At 42.3% G+C, this 5,476-nt stretch overlaps 1 pseudogene; it reads left to right on the plus strand.

Annotated features, from left to right (window-relative positions):
* The first annotated feature begins 720 nt into the window (after positions 1 to 720).
* On the plus strand, positions 721 to 5,162 carry LOC136203952 (uncharacterized; annotated as a pseudogene).
* The last annotated feature ends 314 nt before the right edge of the window (positions 5,163 to 5,476 follow it).

Consider the following 5,476-nt stretch of genomic DNA (forward strand, 5'->3'; position numbering starts at 1 on the left):
ATAGCTCCAGCGAAGAAAAAGAAATTTCAGACGAGGAAGTTGAAATAATTGAAACTGAAACAGAAACCATGGCAACCCTCAGGCAATTACACGCCCCTCAAGCTGACCAACAGCCTCTGTGCGTGACATATCCGAATCTGGACGCAGCCTTCGAGCTCAAATCGGGACTGATCCACTATTTACCGAAGTTCCATGGAATGGAGAGTGAAAATCCACACAATCATCTGAAAGAATTTCACACTGTTTGTTCAGGTATGAGCCCACAAGGAATTACTGAGGAACAAGTTAAATTGAGAGCTTTTCCTTTTTCTTTGCAGGATGCGGCCAAAGATTGGTTCCTAAATCTACCTTCAGGATCCATCACAACATGGGTAGAAATGACCCAAGCATTTCTGGAAAAATATTTCCCAGCCTCAAGAGCAGCAATGATCCGTAGAGAAATCAGCGGCATCAAACAGAAGGACATAGAAACGCTCCATGATTATTGGGAGAGGTTTAAAAGGCTTTGTGCAAGCTGTCCCCAACACGGTATAACTGAACATTCCCTCATTCAATATTTTTATGAGGGAATGTTGAGCATGGAAAGAAGAATGGTAGATGCCGCTAGTGGGGGAAACCTCATATTCAGCAATTGAAGAAAAGCTTAATTCTCTGACCTCTCTTGTTCAGAATTTGGTTTTAGGGAAAACAGTATAGGTAAAGGCATGCGGGATATGCACGATGACTGGACATGCTACGGACGAGTGCCCTACATTGCAAGAGGATACTCCAGAACAGCTTAATGCTGCTCTCGGGTATCAAGGACAGTCCCAGCGGAGGTATGATCCATACTCGAACACATACAATCCCGGATTGCATGATCACCCGAACCTGAGTTATAAACAGCAAAACAATGTCCCGCAGCAAAATACTCCACAACAGTACCATAAGCCTCAACAGTACAGACCTCCCCAGTCCGACCCAAACCCAGGTATGGCATCTAGTTCTAATGATCATTCTGTCATTGCTAACTTGGTTAAGTTTCAAGAAGAACAAAGCAAGGTGAACGCCAGTCTTCAAGCAAGCATACAGAACTTAGAAAAACAGATGGGCCAGATTGCAACCTCGTTGAGCGCAATTCAGACACAGGGAAAGATGCCTTCACAAACTGAAACAAACCCTAGACAGAACGCAAGTGCAGTCACATTGCGCAGCGGGAAGGACTTGGTCTTGCCCAAGACTAAGGCACCCTGCATCCAGCAGCAGGCCACTGCGAAAGAAAACGAAGTGACTGGAAGAGAGACTGAGAGCTCAACAAATGACAAACTCCTAGAAAAAGAAGTCGAGGACCAGGACCCACCTTTGGTGATTAGACCACCGTTTCCTAGTCGACTAGCCAAATCAAAGAGAGAAAAGGAAGAAAGGGACATCTTCGAAACCTTTCGAAAGGTGGAGGTAAATATCCCTTTACTTGATGCAATTAAGCAAATACCTCGATATGCAAAGTTTTTGAAAGAATTATGCGTAAATAGGACTAAGCTAGCCGGACATGAGAAGGTAGTTGTAGGAGAAAATGTCTCTGCTGTTTTACAAAGAAAAATTCCCCAAAAATGCAAAGATAAGGGTATGTTTGCTATTTCATGTTTAATTGGTAATACCAGTATCAAGAGAGCAATGTGCGATTTAGGCGCATCAATTAATGTTATGCCTATGTCTATTTACTCTGCTTTGAACGCTGGTCCACTAACAGAAATGGGCGTAGTAATACAACTAGCAAATAGAGCTTTGGTTTACCCAAAAGGTGTTTTAGAGGATGTTTTAGTGCAGGTCAATGATTTAGTTTTCCCAGCCGATTTCTATGTGTTAGATATGCAAAATGACGACAATACCTTGGAATCTTCTGAGATATTGCTTGGAAGACCCTTTCTAACCACGGCGAGAACCAAAATTGACGTCCATAAGGGCGTACTGACCATGGAATTTGACGGTAAGGTTGTCCAATTCAATGTGTATGATGCCATGAAATGCCCAATTGATGTATCATCTGTATGCGGAGTTGACGTAATTGAACCTGTGACCCAAAATATGTTTAATATGAGTGGAAAAGATAAGTTGCAGGTAGCGCTAAGCGAGAGCCTGACCGCAGACAGCGAATACATGGAGGAAAGCATAAAAGAAATTGTCGAAGCCTTGGAAAAATTCGACCAGCAGGTAGGAAATGTTCTACATGTTCCAAAAATTAAAGCTAATCAGCGCCCTTTACCATCTATTGTGCAGGCACCTCGATTGGAGTTAAAAGAACTGCCCAAACATCTGAAATATGCTTACTTGGGGGCCGAAGAGACGTTGCCAGTAATAATTTCGAACGAGCTAAGTCCGGACGAAGAAAGGCAGTTAATCGAAGTGTTACGGCAACACAAAAAAGCCATAGGATGGACAATAGCTGATATGGAAGGCCTGAGCCCGTCAAGTGCATGCATAAAATTCATCTTGAAGAAGGAGCAACACCAAAACATGAGGCTCAGCGACGACTGAATCCACCCATGATGGAAGTAGTGAAAAAAGAGGTCCAAAAGATGTTAGACGCCAACATAATATTTGCAATTTCGGACAGCAAATGGGTAAGCCCGGTCCATGTGGTACCCAAGAAAACCGGGATTACGGTGGTTCAAAATGAGAAGGGTGAGATGGTTCCAACTCGTGTGCAAAATGGATGGCGCGTCTGTATCGACTATAGGAAGCTAAATGCCTCTACGAGGAAAGATCACTTCCCACTCCCCTTTATTGATCAGATGTTGGAAAGATTGGCCGGGAAGAAATTTTATTGCAACATGGATGGTTATTCAGGTTTCTACCAAATCCCGGTGGCACCCGAAGATCAGGAAAAGACGACGTTCACATGTCCCTTCGGTACATTTGCCTACCGACGAATTCCGTTTGGATTATGCAACGCACCGGCGACGTTTCAACGATGTATGGTAAGTATTTTTTTTTATTATGTCGAGCAAATTATCGAGGTGTTTATGGATGATTTCACTATTTACGGTGATTCCTTTAATGAATGCTTAATCAACCTTGGTAAAATACTGAAACGATGCTTAAAGTTTAATCTGGTCCTGAATTATGAAAAGTGTCATTTTATGGTGAATCAAAGTATAATTCTAGGGCATGTGGTTTCATCTAGGGGCATAGAGGTAGATAGAGCAAAAATAGATGTAATTCAGTCTTTACCTTACCCCGGAAGTGTCCGGGAAGTTCGTTAGTTTCTTGGCCATGCAGGTTTTTATCGGCGTTTCATTAAAGACTTCTCCAAGATAACACAGCCCATGTGTAAATTGCTGCAAAAAGAGGTCGTATTTGAGTTCGATCAGACTTGTAAGGATGCATTTGATGAATTAAAAGAAAAGCTAGTGTCAGCACCTATCATCCAACCACCAAATTGGAAATACCCCTTCGAGATCATGTGTGACGCTAGCAACTATGCAATCGGCGCTGTTCTGGGACAGCAGATGGATAAGCTACCTCATGTTATCTATTATGCATCAAGAATGCTTAACAATGCACAAAGCAACTATTCGACCACTGAAAGAGAACTTTTAGCTATTGTCTTTGCTTTAGAGAAATTTCGTTCCTATTTACTCGGTACTAAAGTCATTGTGTTTTCTGACCATGCAGCGTTGCGGTATCTAATGAAGAAGAAAGATGCGAAACCTCGCTTAATTCGATGGATACTCCTGCTTCAGGAATTCGACCTTGAAATACGTGACAAAAAAGGGTCTGAAAACTTAGTGGCAGATCATCTTAGCCAGCTTCTCTCATCGGACAATGACAATGGAGAGCTCAAAGACGAATTTCCTGACGAACACTTGTTTAGCATCAATACAATTGAACCTTGGTATTTTGACTTGGTAAATTATATGGTTACAGGGGTGATGCCGAAAGATTTCACCAGGAACGAAAAAGACAAATTAAGGAAGGAAGCCAAATATTACGTCTGGGACGAGCCCTATTTGTGGAAACACTGTTCTGATCAAATGATTCGGCGATGCATTCCAGAAACCGAAGTTGAGTCCATACTCCAGTTCAGCCATTCGAGCTCCTGCGGAGGCCATTTTGGACCCAAGCGAACAGCACGAAAAGTACTAGAATGTGGTTTGTTTTGGCCTAATATTTTTCGTGATTCGTACTTGTTTTGCAAATCTTGTGCCAATTGTCAGAAAACTGGAAATTTAAGCCAGCGAAGTCAAATGCCACTTACGTCAATTTTAACTTGCGAAATTTTCGACGTATGGGGCATTGATTTTATGGGCCCATTTCCAAAATCTTTCGGTTTCCTGTACATTTTATTGGCAGTTGATTATGTATCGAAATGGGTGGAAGCAATTGCCACCAAGACTGATGATGCCCAAACAGTTGTTAAGTTTTTGCAGGGAAACATATTCAGCAGGTTTGGCATGCCCAGGGTGTTAATCAGTGACAGAGGAACTCACTTCTGCAATCGGATAATGGTATCCATGCTTAAAAAGTACGGAGTCAATCATCGTACATCCACAGCTTATCACCCACAGACCAATGGTCAGGCTGAAATCTCGAACCGTGAAATTAAGTCTATACTGGAGAAAATGGTAAATGTCACAAGAAAAGATTGGAGCATCAGGCTTGAGGATGCCCTATGGGCGTACAGGACAGCGTACAAAACTCTTATTGGGATGTCTCCCTACCGGATGGTTTATGGCAAACCATGTCATCTCCCCGTGGAATTAGAGCATAGGGCATTTTGGGCGGTTAAAAAATGCAACATGGCCTACGATGAAGCAGGGGAAGAAAGGAAATTACAGCTATATGAGTTGGAGGAGCTCAGAACCGAAGCCTATGAGAGTTCCAGAATCTATAAACAGAAGTCCAAAAATTACCACGACAGCCTACTCACACCAAAGCAGTTCCAAGTTGGGCAGAAAGTCCTTTTATACCATTCTCGACTAAAGATTTTTGCAAGAAAACTACGCACTAAATGGATTGGCCCTTTCATAGTAAAACATGTGTTCCCACATAGTGCGGTGGAAATTGAAAGTCTGAAAAATAACAATTGTTTCAAAGTCAACGGGCATCGCCTTAAGCCGTTTTACGAGGGATTCCAAGCTCAGGGGACTGAAGAAGTTTGCCTTGAAGTTCCCAAAAACTGAATACTAACATTCAGTTACGTCTGGCTACAGACGTAAAATAGCAGCACTACAGGGAGGCAGCCCTGAGACTAGTCTTGCCCAAGACCAGTCACTCTTTTCATTTCAGTTTTTTTTCCCACTGTTTTTAATCTTCAACTAACTTAACTAACTTCGTCCCTTCCTTGGATGATTTTTGGGTTTTATTTTGATGTTTGCAGGTAGGAGTAATGGCTTTCCATGGAGTTGGGCTAAGAAATTAAGCAAGATAGGCATAATGGGCCCAAAAAGGGTTAAAAATTTAAATGAGAGGTAAAAAAGAAAAGGGGGAAAATGAT

The sequence above is a fragment of the Euphorbia lathyris genome, chromosome 8 (genome assembly GCF_963576675.1).
Source record: "Euphorbia lathyris chromosome 8, ddEupLath1.1, whole genome shotgun sequence".
Classification (NCBI taxonomy): domain Eukaryota; kingdom Viridiplantae; phylum Streptophyta; class Magnoliopsida; order Malpighiales; family Euphorbiaceae; genus Euphorbia; species Euphorbia lathyris.